At 36.6% G+C, this 18,992-nt stretch overlaps 2 pseudogenes; one reads left to right on the top strand and one right to left on the bottom strand.

Annotated features, from left to right (window-relative positions):
* The first annotated feature begins 309 nt into the window (after positions 1-309).
* Positions 310-2,320, top strand: LOC100393515 (translation factor GUF1, mitochondrial pseudogene; annotated as a pseudogene).
* Positions 2,321-5,514: 3,194 nt separating this feature from the next.
* Positions 5,515-18,992, bottom strand: part of LOC100393155 (uncharacterized) — a 29,662-nt pseudogene continuing 16,184 nt past the window's right edge.

The raw sequence follows: 18,992 nt of genomic DNA, 5'->3' as shown, positions 1-18,992 counted from the left end.
GAATCTCAGAGCCTACTCTGGCTCAGGAGGCTGCCCAATTCGTGAATGGTTCTTTGCTCAATTAAACCCTGTTAAATTTAATTTGGTTAAGGTTTTCCTTTTAACAATTTTATTTGTCCATAAGTAAGAATTGCTCTTAAACCGGAGCCGGCAGTTGGGCGGAACTGCCAAGGGTTCATTGTCTCCTCCACTTCAGAGGATCTGTTTGAGTCCTGTCCACCCGACCCTACCGGGGTACCTTCGAATAAAAGCGGGCTATGGTGCCGTTGCGTGTCGGTACCCTGTCCTGATGCCTCCTCCGCCCAGGTCATGTTGACCCTTGTGGGTCGGGGCTGGGGGTGCGCACGCGCGCTTGTGTGGCGGGCCACTGGGGCCTCGCTTCTGGTGGTCTCGGGGCCCTGGCCCGCGTTAACCTTCGGGGCTGCTGTGGAGTCCTGGGCAACTGACAGGCTCTACAGCTCCGCTGACCTCAAGGAAAAACTTGACATGTCTAGATTTCCTGTTGAAAATATTAGAAACTTCAGTATCATTGCACATGTGGATCATGGCAAAAGTACTTTAGCTGACAGGCTCCTAGAACTTACAGGGACAATTGATAAAGAATAATAAGCAAGTTCTCGATAAATTGTAAGTGGAACGAGAAAGAGGAATCACTGCTAAAGCACAGACAGCATCTCTTTTTCACAATTGTGAAGGAAAGCAGTACCTTTTAAATCTCACTGATACACCGGGCCATGTTGATTTTAGTTATGAAGTATCCAGGTCACTTACTGCTTGCCAGGGTGTTTTACTTGTGGTTGATGCAAATGAGGGTATTCAAGCCCAAACTGTAGCAAACTTCTTTCTTGCCTTTGAAGCACACCTATCGGTAATTCCAGTTATAAATAAGATAGAGCTGAAGAATGCTGATCCTGAAAGGGTTGAAAACCAAATTGAGAAAGTGTTTGATATTCCAAGTGATGAATGTATTAAGATTTCTGCTAAACTTGGAACAAACGTTGAGAGTGTTCTTCAGGCAATTATTGAAAGAATCCCCCCTTCTAAAGTGCATCGCAAAAATCCCCTGAGAGCTTTGGTATTTGACTCCACCTTTGATCACTATAGAGGTGTGAAAGCCAATGTAGCATTACTTGATGGAGTGGTTTCCAAAGGAGATAAAATTGTATCTGCACATACTCAAAAGATATACGAAGTTAATGAAGTAGGAGTTTTGAATCCTAATGAGCAGCCAACTCATAAATTATATGCAGAACAGGTGGGCTATCTGATTGCTGGGATGAAAGATGTCACTGAAGCACAAATAGGAGATACATTACATTTACATAAGCAACCAGTGGAGCCCTTGACCGGGTTTAAATCAGCAAAACCAATGGTATTTGCAGGAATATATCCTGTAGACCGATCTGAATATAACAATCTAAAGAGTGCCATAGAGAAACTGACTTTAAATGATTCCAGTGTGACAGTTCATCAAGATAGTAGCCTTGCTCTGGGTGCTGGCTGGAGGCTAGGTTTTCTTGGACTTTTGCACATGGAAGTATTCAACCAGCGAATAGAGCAAGAATATAATGCTTCTGTTATTTTGACAACCCCTACTGTTCCATATAAAGCTGTACTTCCATCATCAAAACTGATAAAGGAATATAGAGAAAAAGAAATTACAATTATAAATCCTGCACAATTCCCTGATAAATCAAAAGTAACAGAATATTTGGAGCCAGTTGTTTTGGGTACTATTATCACACCAGATGAATACACTGGAAAAATAATGATGCTATGCCAGGCTCGAAGGGCAGTTCAGAAGAATATGATGTTTATTGATCAAAATAGAGTTATACTTAATTATCTCTTTCCTTTGAATGAAATTGTGGTAGATTTTTATGACGCTTTGAAATCTCTATCTTCTGGATATGCCAGTTTTGATTACGAAGATGCAGGCTACCAGACTGCAGAACTTGTGAAAATGGATATTCTACTGAATGGAAATACCGTAGAGGAGCTGGTAACTGTTGTACACAAAGACAAAGCACACTCGATTGGCAAAGCCATGTGTGAATGGCTCAAGGATTGTCTTCCTAGGCAACTGTTTGAGATAGCAATTCAAGCTTCTATTGGAAGTAAAATCATTGCAAGAGAAACTGTGAAAGCCTATAGGAAAAATGTTTTGGCAAAATGTTATGGTGGTGATATTACCTGAAAAATGAAACTTTTGAAGAGACAAGCAGAAGGGGGAAAAAAGCTGAGGAAAATTGGCAACATTGAAGTTCCAAAAGATACTTTTATAAAAGTTCTGAAAACACAATCTTCTAAATAATTGGTGGAGAAATATAAAGAATTTTAATAAATTAAAAACTATCTTTTTCTCATTGCAAAAAAAAGAATTACCCTTATAGAGGAGAAAGACAATAATAAACTATAAAATGTATGTATATGAGCTCTCTACTATTAAGACAGTAAGGACCTCAGGTAAAAGGATCATGTCTTATTTTTGTTTCTTATTCAAGATAGAATACATGCTGTAACAAACAACCCCTAGATCACTATGGCTTAATAAAAGGGAGGTGTATTTCTTCTTATGTCACAGTTAAATTGGTATTTGGTGGTAAGCTTTTTAAAGACAAATTCAGAATAAGAGGCTCCTTTTTTAGTGGGTCAACCACTTCCAGGGTCTTGGAGATGAGACTTCTACTGCAAGCTTGAAGACAAAAAAAGAATAACAGACATTGAATTATCCCTATCTATTCTAAAATGTTTTCTTCTTCCCAAAGAGATGAAACTGTTCCTTTCTCTCTTCTCATTCTGGTATTTTCATTACATGTAAGTTACATCTTTTGTAATTGTCCAACAGTTCTTAGTTTTCATATTTTACACATCAATTTTTCATTAATTTTCTCCTTACATTTCCGTTATGAAAGTTTCCATTGATATACCCTCAGATTCACTGTTTCTTTTTTGGGTGCTCTGATAATAAGCCCATTAAAGACATTCTTCATTTGTGCTTCAGTGGTTTTGATTACCAGCATTTCTTTTGGTTGTTTCTTAAGAGTTTTCATCTATCTGCTTATATTACATATCTGTTCTTGCATGTTGTCCACTTTTTGTTAGTTACCTGAGTTACTGGCAGTGAATCTGCACGCATCTGCAGCAACTTCAATTCTTTTCCCCTCAGAATAAACAATTTGACTTAGGGTAGTAAAGCAGAAAAAGAGATCAAGGCAAGTTTCAGAGCAGGAGTTGAAGTTTATTTAAAAAGCTTTAGAATAGGAAAGAAAGGAAAGAACCCCTGGAAGAGACTCAAGTAGGCATCTGAAGATCAAAGAGGAAAAAAAGGTGGGGGACCTTTAACCTTGATCTTGGGACTTTATAGGCTTGCCTCTTTCCCATGTTTCTTTCCTTAGGGTGGGCTTTCCACATGCATGGTGCCCTGCTTACCTTTTGGAATTGAGCATGTACAGTGTGTTTAGGGAATTATACACATGCCCATCTGAAGCTTTCTTCCTTTTTCCGGTGGGATGTACCTGATAGAGCATACTTTGCCATTTTTGTCTCTTAATGTGCATAGTTGCTTCTACCTGGGGCCTGCTTTTAATTAATACTTTAATGTTAACAGGTGTGGACCATGAGGAAGTGGTCTCGCCTTGGCGCTGGTTGCCAGTTTATCACTTTAAGAGAGGCAATACGATAATTGTCAAATCATTACCAGACATTTCTATCGGGTGGTGAGGGGAGACCCCTCTCCTGCCCCACTCATGCCTAACTACATGTAACAAAAGGAACTGAGGTAAATAGGTCTTTTGTGTGAGGTGTTAGATTTATCTATGTGTTAGGTTGTGTTAACTGTTTGCTTCAGCTGTAGATGCCAGAGGCTAAAATTTTCTCTGGTGTCTTTGTTTTCTTCTCCTCTGTGGCATTTGGGTTTTCATAGAGATTTCTTAAATAGAATATAAGCCTTAGAAGCAAGAACCCTGTTGATGTGGTAGTATGAAGGCACAGGAGAAGCATGCTATTAATATATTCTTACTATTAGGTCTCAATGTTTTAGTGGGTCTGTGGGTCCCTAGGCTATGACCTTAAGTGTTTCTGAACTTCTTTATATGATACAGGAACTTTAGAGCGCACTGGATTTGTGTATTTTCCTTCCCTTACACAGCTGGCTAGAAGGAGTTAGAGTTGAGTATCTCTCTTCCCCCACATCAATTAGACTGTTAAAACCCATATTGGATAGGCTCTAGTAAAAATAGTTTTTCTTTAGGGCAGTCCTTTGTTAATGAGAACAGACACTCCGGGTGTATTGCAAAACGGTTACTTTTCCCTTCCCCTGGAGGTATGCATAAAAATATTTTTCTCTGATCTTCACCCATAAAATCTTGTCATAAAATTCAGTATGGAGGACCCCAAAGGCTGACTTCCTAGGAGTTTTTAATCTCTCAAATGTCCCCACTGAATCTACAGCAATTAGTCAATTACTCTACCAGTCTTCAGCTGTGTCTTTTGCCCCTGGTAAACTAGAATTAATGTGTATCTTTCACTCTAATTTTAAGAACTACAGTTTGCCCTGTGACCTCAATTTGCTAATAGATCTAAGGTGAGTTGATTTTCAGTCTGTTTAGCTTTAAAAATTTGTTTCCTTTAAAAATTTCCTGCTGAATAGCAAGTAATTTAAATATTTAATTAAAAACTGGGTTTGGGGAATTTTTTTAAGTTTATTCAAAATTAGTAAATTTTATAAAAAGTAAACAAATTATATGGTAGTTTCTTGAGACAAAGTAGTTCAAAATTCTTGTTTCAATTCGTGTAACCTAGTATTCTTCAAAGATAGGGTTAGTGCAGTTTTTGTCTGCACAATTCATTGTGAACAAGAGACTAGATGTTCCATAATTATTCATCTGTTATTTATTAGTGCACTTTTTTCCCAGAAAAGGGTTTTTTTATTTAAGTAACTGCAAATAGAAAACTAGAAGGGGGTAGGCCCAGGCTGGAACAAATTGTGGCTACGCCTCTCCAACAGAACAGGTGAAGGAAGTGGCCCTTAATGATGGATTCAGGCCCCCTTGCTCCTCTGCTGCAGCATCCTAAGGGCAGGGCCCCCCCTTCCCTGGGACTGGGGTAGTCAGTCACCCAGCCTGCCATGCCCAGCCCCTCTTCCCCACAAAGAGTATCTTGGGGGAGGGGATCGTGGGCAGAACTGGAGGCAATGAGGATGAACATTTGGCGCTGGTAGCAGCAGCAACGATGGATGTCAAAGAATGGAACACTGAACAAAAACAACACAACTATCCAGAGGTAGTTTGTGATCAGAGGAAAAATGAAAGTAGAACCTTGGTGGGGCAGGGAGGAGCAGAAGGGTTTGGAGTGGGCAGCGTGAGCTCCTTGTTATTGGTGCCCCATCTGAGGAGGGGGAAATTACCCAGTGGCAGAAGCAAAGTAGGGTTGGAGGGAGCAGCCCCAGCCTGCCTCAGGTGGAGGCCATAGGGCTCATGGGCCTCACCTGGACAATAGGTTACTGCATCTCCATCACCGCAATATAAACTCAGATCCCAGGTGGAGGGTAAGGGGGTTGGGGCCACATTGAAGAGGGTGTAGGGAACTCACACCCCTCCTGCCTTCCTGTAGCCAAAGGGGGCTGTCCAACTTAGTGCAGGGACTAAGGAAGGCAGGGAAGGATGAAAGGTGTGAGCCCCACATGCTGACAAAGACAGTTTGGCTGGCGGAATCCTAGGGACCAGCACCTGCCTCTATTGGCCACACCTGCTGCTGCTAGGGCAATGGAGTTGGGCATGCCAGGATGAGATGGGGCTGGGCCCCTTTTGTGGCCAGGGGAACCCTCCCAGGTCCCACTGTGGGAAGCCAGAGTGAACAGTGGAGGAGCAGAGAGGGTGCCCACAAACCAAAAGCTCAGAGAGCGATGTCCCCACCCACCACCAAGCGAGTGGGAATGCAGCAAGTGCAGGGTACGGCTAAGTGAGACGTTAGCCTTGTACGGGAGGGCACGTATATATGCGTGGGTGGGTGGGAGGAGCTGGGAACTGAGGGCATGGGAAAACTTCCCCACTCAGCTCATGGGGGCCCTGCAGCAGCTGTTGTGCTGTGTAGTGTGGTGGCGAGGGCGCAGGTGGAAGATGGGGGTGGCGACTGGAGGCGGCAGTGATGGTGAGCTTGGGGAAAGGGCAGGGGTGGTGGGAGCGGAGCAAATCTGTCCAGTTCCAGAAGGAAGCTGCTCCTTCAGTGAGGAGCGGGTAGCACGCACCGTCACTGCTCCTCCACCAAAGACTGCTGTGATATGTCCTCCTCTTCCTCCTTCTCCAGTTTTTTGGGTGTGCCCCTTGCTTTCCTTCCAGGAACTGTGGTGGTTTACCGAGTCTTGGCAGTGCCCTTGTTTTTGCTTCCCTTTGGTCGGCCCCAAGGTCTCTTAGGTGTTGGCACTTCGCTGGGCTCCTTCTCATTGCTTACCAGCGTTGTCCGGGTCTCACCGAAGGCAGCTTGCTTAGCTACACCCCTCCCCGACCCCGCTCCTCAGTGCCATCCTTTTTCTACTTGGAGGCCAAGGACGGGCTGAACTTCGAGCTCCAGTGCTCATCTTCCCGTCTCTAAGGAGCAGGTGGAAGAGTGATGGCTGGGATGGCCTTGGAGCCGCGCCAGCGCCAGAAATAGCCCCAGGTTGGAATCCCAATTAGAGGAGACTAGTGCACTATTTTTTTTTTAATCCACTTGACTACATGATTGTAGTACCCTAATCATATTAATCTGGCAATTTTTCAGGTAAGGCAACATCAACTAAAGATTTTGCTCAAGTCATTCCTAGAAATGTTCTGCCTTGTTGGGTGCAGACAACTACTATGAAATTTAAAAATACCTGTACAATTATTGACAGGTTTTCACCTGTAATGTGATGACTTAAAAAAAATTATTTTGCTTGTTTAACAATCATGGAAGCAGATTCTGAGACAAAGTTTAGTTTGCAGGACCAAAACCCGTGGAAGGGAAGAAAACAAAGCAGGCCTGGGGAGAGAAAAATGTCGGGTTCTGAGGCAGGTCTATCAAAAGTCTCAACTCACCTCATGGGGGAAATTCTGGAATTAGACTGGTTCTTCAGAATTGTCCCTTATGGGCCTGAAGGTTGGATCTTAATGCCTGCATTTTGAGCAGCCATTGGATCTGGGATGCCAGAAATGGGCATGACATTGAGGTGGGCAGCTGGAACAGGACCTAAAAAGTTGGAGAGCAACTAGGGCAACAAGTTCTTCCTTGAAAGGGAACTATCACCCTGTTCATTACAACATGCTAGTTGGATAAAAATCACATTGCAATATCTACATAATTAAAGTAAGTTTTGAGATTAAACAATAGAGAAATGAGAGAACTTTATTTTATATTGTAAAAGAAATGTTCAGTATAGGTGAGCTTAACTGACTTATGAAAAGCAGATATTCCTCTTACAGAAAATTTTTGCAAAGGAATGCATTAAAGACAAAAAATGTTCTAAATCAAAACCAAAATATGAGCTCAGTAGTGTAGTAGACCTGGAAAAGTTGCTTTTGTATAGTGGTGCTCTTTAACATTTTAGTGTATTTTAAAACAAAGACTTTTTATTCATTTGATGGCATCTTGCTAAAAATGTGTTGTATGTGCTATTTTATAGTCAAAGTGAGATGGATAGTATTCATATTTTTTAATGACCTTTGGACAACATTTTGACCACATTTTATATTTTACTAAATTATCACTATGTATACAAGACCTCCTTAAGAGAATGGATCAAACTGATTTGGGAAGTAAATGTAGAAACATATATGCTAAAAGGTTAATTTGGAGAGATTCTACACTTAGCTAAAGAGAAACAAAAGTACAGTTGAGAAAGACCAAGATGTCTATTGAGATGAGGGTTGAGCCAAGGATATGGAAACGAAAGGAGAGTGAACAGTGTTAAGAATATTAGAAAGGCAGATGAGAAACCTTCTTAAGGATAGTCATCCAGCATAAAAATATATGATGATGCACTGAGTTTATAGTATACTCAATTGAATATGCTATATGCATTTAGTTATACAATTAAAATTCTTTAAATCTAGTTTCTTTATGTTCATTACATCATGTAACGTTTGTTTGTTGTCTACTAGATTGTAATCTCTTAAACCAGGGAGGCAGAAGTTGCAGTGAGCCGAGATCGAGCCATTGCACTCCAGCCCTGGCCACAGTGTGAGATTCTGTCTCAAAAAAAAAGGGGGGGGGAGGGGAATTTTAAATCTTAATTTTTTATTCTGCAATTAAATGGTGGATATAGAAGTCAGTAGAAAAGCCCAGTATATTAATAATTTCCCATTTCTCGAGTGTAACCTTAAACTTAATTGAGCTCAAGTTTACTGTATTTTTTCCTCCTCTAGTTGCTTTCACACTTTGAAAGATAGTAACAAAATTGTTCTTCTCAGACATTTCTGGTAAGATGTATATCTTTAATATTGGATTGTTTTACAAACAGTTAAGCCTAGTAGTTATTTGAGGAAATGAAGATATAAGAATAATACAATGGATTCTGGGGAGTGGGAGGAATGGTGGAAGGGAGATGAGGGATAAAAACTACACATTGAGTACATTGTACACTGCTTGGGTGATGTGTCCACCAAAATCTCACAATTCACTTCTAAAGAGCTTATCCAGGTAATGAAATACCACCTGTTCCCCAAAAACTATTGAAATTAAAAAAATTTCTGAAAGGCAACTTCTGTCCTGATTTGTATAGTAAACATATCCTGTCACACAGTAGTGACATAACATTTTCTTAAAAATATTTTGATCAAAGACTACTTTTAACTGCTTTGAGATGCTGCTAAAGACTGCTTAACAGAAGGCTTCTTCTACTAAAAAGAATGGCAAATAACTGAAATAATCTGATTTCCCTCATTTTACAGAGGAAAAAAAAATGAAGTCCAAGAAGGGACAGAACTTTCTTGTTTTAAAATTGACAAGTAAAAATTGTATATATTTGTAAACCAAAAATAAAATTCTAAGGCTCCCCAACCATCTGAATGGACTTCCTACTCAACCAGGGCTCTTAATATTTAACCTGTGAGATTGGTTCAGGCCATGAAGCGAAGTGGGGGTTGAACGTGGCTCATTATACCTCTCTGGCATTAACATCAACACAGACTTAAAATCTGATAAGAAACATTTTGCAACGTATTCCCTCTGAAGCCTGCTAGCTAAAAGCTTCATGTGCGTGATACAATTTTGGTCTGTATACCTATTTTCTTAACCGAGACATTCATTTCTGTTTGATCCCAGGTATTTAGACAAACTCAATCAATTGTCAACCAGAAAATGTTTAAATTTACCTATACCCTGGAACCCCCTATCACTTGGAACTGTCCTGCCTTTCTGGACCAAACCAATGTATTTCTTAAATAAATTTGATTGATGTCTCATGCCTCCCTAAAATATACAAAACCAAGCTGTACCCCGACAGCCTTGGGCACATGTTCTCAGGACCTCCTGAGGGATGTGTCACAGGCCATGGTCACTTATATTTGGCTCAGAATAAATCTCTAAAAATATTTTACAGAATTTGACTCTTTTCATTGACATATTTATGGTGTAAAAAAACAGCAAACAAAAAAGAGTAGAAGTTACTTAGAATTCCCAGATAGCCTTTCTTTTTTAGAGAAATTGTGATTTTATTTTTATTTTTTAAAACCAATATACTTTCCTAATTTTATTTTGTCAGGAGTATAGATTTATAAAGATCTGAATACCAAACACTAAAAGTTTAGTGAGGGAACAGATAAACTGTATTTTTTCTTTTCTCATTCTTAATATTTTATAGTGCTCTTGAAGTAATATAAGTTCACCTGTGGTAATTAAATCAAGTTTTTCATAGCTGGCAATAAGACAAATGAATATTGTTTTCAAATGTTTTGTGGCAGTAAAGATAAAGATATGTAGGCATTTAATAGATAAAAGCCTACATAATCACCTCATTCCCTGAATTGTAAGTGAAGATTAATTATAAGTATGATATTAGATGACAGGAAAAGAATTTGACTTTTATTTGGGAAAATGTTTATGAAGCTCGAAACTGTTACTTCTGAAATATTGCTGTTTCTTGCTTTTTTCTAAGTGAACTGGGTATACAAGCTAATAGCTACTTTTAGGATTCAGATAAATGAAATAATGTATTTTTTTCTACACGTTTTGAACTGCCAGCCCCCCAGCAAAAATTGATTGAGGTACTTTGATTAATTATAAACATTAACATTTTAGAGGATATCTTTTTAAATTAGCATGCAATAATTTAAAAGATTTTCTTAAGGAGTCATAAGTTGCATTTTAAAATAAGATATGTCATGTTTAATTCCTATACTTGGTTGTATAAAGTAGCACAGTAATACCATTAAAGAAAATAAGCTTAATATATATATTTTTGCTGATTGAATGGGCTTGGATACATGCATAATGTATGTTTTCACCGGAAAGTGAAACTGTCTTTTATTGAAATGTTTATAAGAGATAAAATAGTATGTAGAATGTTACATGGTACATTAATATGCTAGATATTTTTAGTTTAGTATAGTTCTCAAAATATTTATTACAAAATTGATACAACTGACTCCCCTGACCATTTAGTTGAATTGTGTTAATATAAAGAAGAACCCTTGCAATAAATTAAGCATCTTATAATTTTGGTGAAAATCCAACTACTTTCTTGTTAAAAACAAATGGAAATGTCCATTTAGACAAAGATGTACAGTTCAGTTAAACAGTGACAGTGATTTCACTTGGATATAATCTCCCTGAGGAATTGTAGAAAATTCTATAATTGCTTTAGGATTCAGATATCTTAACCTGTGAAACATGAATATAATATATACCTTTCCTATATATGCTTTCCAACCATTTTGAAAACATGGAACTTAAAGTATTGCTTTTTGCTGTAAACCTGCCTGCTTTGAAATCTTAGTTCATATTTTGAATTTCAGTCAATCCCAATATACTGGCATGGTGGCTTTATTTTACTTGTTAATCCTGAAGAGAACAGAGAAGAAATTTAATGCACATTTTGGAACCGTACACATTATTTTAAAATTATTAAAGTTAAGAATATGCCAATTCCCCTAAATAAACTGCTGCATACAGCTTGTTTTTCTGCCTCTCTTTAAGCTTGATTACATCTCTGCACAATTAAAGGAATGAGCTTTTAATTGGACTTCCTTAATTGTTAATTTGTTGGTTGGAGAACACAACTGCTCATTTGTTCCTTAAGAGTCAGTTAGATCTGATCTATGTTAATACAGTATGAAAGAATGAAGAAGATTTGAGTGGTCTCTACAAAAATAATGTAATCCCTATTGCAAGTTTCTAAATTACAAATGATTTGTTGATTAGTCATGTCTAAACCTGTTATTTTATAGGTATATTCTCGGTGTCTGGTGGTATTAGGAAAACATCTATGAATATAATTAATTTGAACTACCTTTATAAAGATAATGGTAATATGGTTTATTAAAATTAGACATATACTCATTTATAAAAATTCAAATATTCAAAAAATAAAGTAAAAGTGTCATTAATTTTCAAAATAAATTCATAGTACCTGTGCTCTTGAAACTACAAAGTAATACAATTACATTTATGTTTATGTAACCAATAAAATAAATTGAAAGGGAACATGGAATAGCAGAGCTTAAGGTAAATGTTTAGTTTTAAAATCATAATGAAATAACTAATTAAAAAATAGATTTTCAAAATTATTAATAATTTGGAGCCATTTTGTTTCAATACATGTTTATGTTTCAAATCTAGATTATACATTTTGTCAGGTTTCTGTGAAATTGAGAAAATTAGCATTCAACCCCTAACTTATTCCAACTTTCCCTTTACTATCTCTAGCTTTTATTCACTTAGAATATTTTTTGCTATGGTCGACTTCTATATCATTTACTTACTCTTCTCTAACTTTACTCTTAAAATAGCATCAATTGTCTATTAATTTATTTCTCATCACCATGTTTGCAGGAGTTTGGTCAGGGTGGTGGGAAAAATTATAGAGAAAGATGGAGACCTTTTTGAAAGGCCGGAAGGTTTTGCCAAAGCTTTGGTAAAGGGGTTACAGCTGAAGGCAGCCTAATACTCTTACCCTGAGCTAATAGCAAAGAGAAGGTAAAAAAAAACGAATGTATGGGAGTTTATCTAAATAGCTTGTTGTCCTAAGACTTACCTTTGATCATCTGAGGGCAGAACTGCTCTCTACTTGGGGGGTCGGCAATGTTAATTACACACTAATGGTGTTTACTCGAGACCTTTGTCATTAAATGTGTACTAAATAAATGCAGAGCCTCTCTGGCTGATCAGGGTGGCACAGTGGGACCCCCTCTTTGCTCAAGCCCCCTGGCTGCACTCTCTCAGGCCAAAAAGCTGTGTCAGTTTATTTTTTCATCCATCGCTTGGCCAGAGTCTGCTGGTCAGACATGACACATGTTTGTTCTGTTTACATCATTCCTAATTATTTTAAATTATACAGCCAATTAGTTGAATCTCGTGATTAAGTATCTTTTGTATTTATGAGTTTTACATATAATAGGAAAGCTGTATTATCTGGTAATTATATGCCTTAAAATATTTGATATTGTTTTATCACTTGAAGAAAAACTGCTGGATGTAACATTTTTGAAACATAATCTTTTTCTCAGACTGGAGTAACTAGCTCCATACTGAGTTCAATGCTGGTCTGTAGAAGGCTGAGGTCAACATACTTCTTACCACCATTGCATGAATTGTATTTCCACAACTGATGTCTATTTGAATAGTTTTAACATGCTAGATGTTCAGTAGTTTGCCACTATATGATTTGGCATTTAACATTTCATTTTTTTCTGGAGATGGTGTTTCCTTTTGGCATACACATTAAAACCTTTACTGAAGATTTATTACCTTTTACATTTAAATAATTTTTATGTTTGATTTGTCTGTCATATTTATTATTCCTAGATTCCCTGATTATTCTTCAGGTTTGATCTTTTCTAGTTATTTTGGTAATAACCTTCATATTGTTTGGCTGTGTTGCCACCCAAATCACATCTTGAATTGTAGTTCCCATAATCTTCGTGTGTCATGGGAGGAACCCAGTGGTAGGTAATTGAATAATGGGGATGGTTTCCCCCATTCTATTCTCATGATAGTAAGTTCTCATGAGATCTGATGGTTTTATAAGGAGCTTCTCCCTTTGCTGACTTCTTTTTCTTCTCTTTTTTGCTGACATGTGAAGAAAGACATGTTTGCTTCCTTTCCACCATGAGTGTAAGTTTTCTGAGACCTCCCCAGCCCTGCTGAACTGTGAGTTAATTAAATTTCTATCCTTTTAAATTACCCAGTATTCAGTATGTCTTTATTAGCAGCACAAGGATGGAATGATATAAACCTCAATTCTGCTAATTATTTTCTTTATGTTTTCAGTCATGCCTGTTCCATTTGTATTGCTTCTAACATGTCTTATTTCTAAAGAATGTCTTTTTATCTCCTTGGTTTCTTAGAGCTCTAATAGCTCAAAATTTATTTTCTTCACCCTACTGATGTCTTTATTTTATACTTTAAAGCATTTAAACATAACATTAAATACTTTTGTGTGTTTTTTTTAGGAATTAAAAATCTTGTCATGAATTTATTTAAGATAATGAAAAGTTATTTGTTGAGCTGTCTTATTTGTTATGTCATATTTCCTCTTTTGGTGTACATTCTTTGTGTGTGTGTGTGTGTGTGTGCATGTTTTATGTATAATTCCTGCAGCATTCATTCTTCCAATTTGAAGAGCCATGGCTACTAACTACATTTTTTTTGTGCATGTTGTCCTTGAATAATTTTTTATATAGTTTGGCCTTTGGAAAGTATTATGGGCCTTACACAAATGTCACAGGGAGTGTTAATAACAGAAAAACATTTGTGTATGGAGAAGAGTATTGAGTACCACATTTCCAATACTCGATAAAGTTACAAATCCATGAATTGATTTTTAAAACTATTTAAGTATTCTTACACAAATATCATGAAAACAAAAGAGTAAGTAGTGTTAGACATTTAAATGCAGATTATAAAGTTAGTCAACTTTTTTATCTGTGCAATCACAATCAACCTTAATATGTTAAAGATTCTCAATTATTTCCAGTATCTTAATCATATACAAATTGTTCCCATGATAATAAAGTTATTACTACAAATATAATTAAAATAACATTAAAATGGGAATGTTTAAAATTGGCATTTTAGGAAGATTTTTAAAGCTTTGATTTATCTAAAGTTATGGGCCTCATACCTTTTTGAAATATAAAAACACATCTCTAGAGTTAAAGTAGGATCCTATCTCAAGATATAACCATTTTTCTTACAGGGAGACTCAAGGTGTAGTCATTTGGTTTTTGAGGAGATATAGAGTTTTATTATTCTTTTAGAAGAGGTCAATTAACTAAACAAACAGCTTTCTCACTTCTCCAGTGAACTTTGTACTGCTTTGCTGTATAAATTATGTAGGATTTTATACATAACACACATATACACATATAAATTTTAAAGATTGCTTTATTTCTTTAAGAGCTCTATATATTTCTCTACCTACCTACAGTTACAGAAATATTCGCAGACCATAAAGAAAAAGAGCACTGTATCAAACCAACCACAGATGCTAATTCTGGCCAAAGACACAGGATCTAATTTTATCTTTGAAAAATATTCAAACCTGAACCAGCATTCACTGGCTGAGCCCCTTCTTGAGTCAAAACTCATTACTACATCAATTGGACTTTACAAATCCATGCATGATTTTAGATTTTGGTGTTCCCCCCATTCACATGGCCATCAACTTTTTATCTGGGAATAGCTTTCTTCTTTTAAAAGTTATCTCTTTGTACCATATTGGCAATTTATTTTAAGATGTTAGTTATCTAGATCTTTCTGCTTTAAGAAAATGATATACGGTATTTATGTATTCAGTTCTTGTCTCTGGAGTTTTGCAACTCATTGCTGTATTTTCATGTGTCAAGTCATTGCATGTGAACATGAAAACCAGTGCTGATTATCCCTCCTGATTTTTTATGGTGTCATAATATTCCAGAATTAAGTGGCTTTCCTACAGTTCCTTATAGCAACTATCCTTACTTAAAGGAGACAAAAATATATATAGCAATGCTTAATTTAAAAAAGAAGAAATTCCAAGTAGGTTGCCATTGTATTGTAGTGTATTCTGTTATGGTGTTCTTCTGTATTTATAATTCACTTTTGTACATTTGGAATTAACATTTTCATTTGCAATTATCAATATGTACTCAAGGCTTTTCACAGATGAAACATGTTCCAAATAATTGTAATTATTATCCTCTTTTTGTTGTTTCAGTTTTTCACATTTTGGCCAGTGGGAGCTCTTTTATATGGCACACCTTTGATCTTTTAAAACTACTATAGGTCTATTTTAAAGGCATCTGTATTTTCTGGCAACAAGGTCTTCCAATCCATTATACATGTATTTTACCTCAAGACCTTTAATCAGTGACTCCTCAATGTACAAATTTTGAATTGAAAGTCTTTCAGAAATGTGGTAATTGAGACTATATTCAGGTGCTGGTGACAAGTCCTGGGAATAACATTTATTTAAATAAGATATGGGTTTATTACATTATGCTCAGGAAGCATTTCAGAAGCCAGCAGTCCAATATTATGTGTAATGTTAAGTGGTTCTGTCTTCTTGTAACTTTCAGGAAAGTATCCATGAATCAAATATGCCCAAGTATCATTTAAAATACATCTAGTAATTATAACAGCCATTTTATATTCTATAAAATTTTATATAGTTATTTTCATTCTAAAATATTCTGTAGACAGTCTGAATACAAGTATACTAGCAGAGCAGCTTTTAATTCTGATTAGATGATAATTTAGCATTTATATTATTGTAAGAAATTTTTCTCATACTATAAGAGTGGGCATACCCTTATCTACATTTCTTCATTACTCATCCCATTTCTATTAAATTATTTATCTCCTCTGTTCCTTCCTATAGTTATTATGTTGCATTCATTTAAATTGTTGCTGCCATTTTCACTTATTTCTATAGTTAACAATAAAATTCTATGAAAATCAGTTAATGTAATTCATCACATCAGCAACAGGCCAAAACAGAAAAATGGTACTTGATTATATAAATAAATACAGAATATGGGTTGGCTTTGTCCCCACCCAAATCTCATCTCGAATTCCCATGTGCTCTGGGAGAGACCTGGTGGGAAGTAATTGAATCATGGGGGCAGGTCTTTCCCATGCTGTTCTCGTGATAGTGAGTAAGTCTCATGAGATCTGCTGGTTTTATAAAGGAATTCTCTTTCATTGCTGGTGGGAATTAAAAATAAACAGTCACTTTAGAAGATGTTTGGCAGTTCCTTACAAAACTAAACATGTTATTACCCATATGGTGTTTATCCAAATGAACTGAAAATTTATGTCCATACAAAAACCTGCACATGGATATTCATAGCAGCTTTACTCATAGAGCTTTTCTTTAAATCAAAAGATAAAGCCAAATTTTGCCCAAAATTGGAAACAACCAAGATATCTTTCATTAAGTGAATTTATAAATAAACTGTAGTACATCCAGACAATTGATTATTCAGTGTTAAAAAGAAATGAGCTATCAAGCCATGGAAAAACATGAGGAAATTTAAATGTACATCTACATGAAAGTCGCCAAATTGAAAGGATACATACCGTATGATTCCAGCTATATGACTTTGTAGAAAAGCAAAACTATGGAAACAGTAAAAATATCAGTGGTTGCCAGGAGGTAACAGAGAGGGAGAGATGAATAGGTGGAGCACAGGAAATTTTTAGGGCAGTGAAACTACTCTGTATAATACTATAATGGAAAATATATGTCATTGTACATTGGTCAAAACCCAAACAATATACAGCATTACACTGGGAGAAAATATATATTTTTTGTTATTTTTTTATTACATTTTAGGTTTTGGGGTACATGTGCAGAGCATGCAATACAGTTGCATAGGTACACACATGGCAGTGTGTTCTGGTTGCTTTCACCCCTTCACCCACATTTGGAGTTTCTCCCCAGGCTATCCCTCCCCACCTCCCCCTCCCACTGGCCCTCCCCTTTTCCCCCCAATAGACCCCAGTGTTTAGTACTCCCCTCTCTGTGTCCATGTGTTCTCATTTTTCATCACCCACCTAGAAAATATTAATGTAAACTATGGTCTTTGGGTGACAATAATGTGTCAATGTAGGTTCATCAATTGTAACAAATATACCATTTTTGTGGAGATGCTGGTTGTGGGGAAAGACGCACATATGAAGGGTCAAAGACATATGGGAAATCTCTATACTTTCTGCTCAGTTCTGTTCTAATTTACAAGAAACAATCCCATCGAAAAGTGGGTGAAGGATATAAACAGACGCTTCTCAAAAGAAGACATTTATGTGTCCAACAAATGTATGAAAAAATGCTCATCATCACTGGTATTAGAGAAATGCAAATCAAAACCACATTGAGATACCATCTCATGCCAGTTAGAATGGCAATCATTAAAATATTTGGAGACAACAGATGCTGGAGAGGATGTGAAGAAATCGGAATGCTTTTACACTTTTGGTGGGAGTACAAATTAGTTCAACCATTGTGGAGGACAATGTAGCAATTCTTCAAGGGTCTGTAAATAGAAATACCATTTGACCCAGAAATCCCATTACTGGCTATATACCCAAAGGATTATAAATCATTCTATTATAAAGACATATGCACATGAATGTTCATTGTGGCACTGTTTACAATAGCAAAGACTTGGAACCAACCCAAATGCCCATCACTGATAGACTGGTTAAAGAATATGTGGCACAGATACACCATGGAATACTATGCAACCATCAAAAAGGATGAGCTCATGTGCTTTGCAGGGACATGGATGAATCTGGAAACCATCATTCTCAGCAAACCGACACAAGAACAGAAAAATCAAACACTGCATGTTCTCACTCATAGGCAGGTGTTGAACAATGAGAACACATGGACACAGGGAGGGGAGCATCACACACTGGGGTCTGTTGAGGGATGGGAGACTAGGGGAGGAATAGCAGTGGATGGGGAGACTGGGGAGGGATAGCATTAGGAGAAATACCTAATGTAGGTGATGCAGGGGATGGAGGCAGCAAACCACCATGGCATGTGTATACCTATGTAACAATCCTGCCGAATCTGCATATATACCCCAGAACTTAAAGTATAACAACAAAAGATACAAAAAAAAAAAGAAAAAACAATGCACCTTCAAATAGGCCATATTTTCTCAAATGTAATTGTTTTTAATTTTTTACAACCTAATAGTGTAAGGATTCTATACTTAATGGATGAAAACAAATACTCAATTTATATATCTTTACTAAATATTTATACATTTAGTGTTCCTTCATTTATTGAATAAATGTTCCAAGAAGCCTTTCTATGTTGTTAGGCTCCAAACGAGCTATGGATTATTTAATTTATTAATTTATTATTATCTTTATAACTATTTACTGAGTACCTACTAGGTACTGAAAACAAAATAGACAGTATCACTCCTCTCCTAGAGATGGTTAGATTATAATCTGTATTAAATATGATAGACATGAGTCTTGCCATCAAGGTCATATTCATGAAACAAATCCCATTTATTTAATAGAAAACCCTATGTACACTATTCTGTGTTCCTAAGAATATTTTAAAAGTTTTCTATTTCAGGTTTTTCTTGTTCCTCATTCAACTTTTCTATAATCTGTTCCTGTTATGAGTTTAAGTGACAAAGAAGGCCAGATATGATCAAGATTGAGATGTTTGATGCCTGCAGTTTATGTGAAATAAATTTTATCAGGTGTTGTTAGTTAAATCATTCATAAAATACTTATTAAGTGGCCAACATATTTCAGGTTCTGTTCTAGTAATTGATATAGGTCCATACACACAACAGAGCAAGATGTTT

The sequence above is a fragment of the Callithrix jacchus genome, chromosome X (genome assembly GCF_049354715.1).
Source record: "Callithrix jacchus isolate 240 chromosome X, calJac240_pri, whole genome shotgun sequence".
NCBI lineage: Eukaryota > Metazoa > Chordata > Mammalia > Primates > Cebidae > Callithrix > Callithrix jacchus.
The sequence above is the reverse complement of the archived record's forward strand: the minus strand, read 5'-3'. Positions and strand labels throughout refer to the sequence as shown.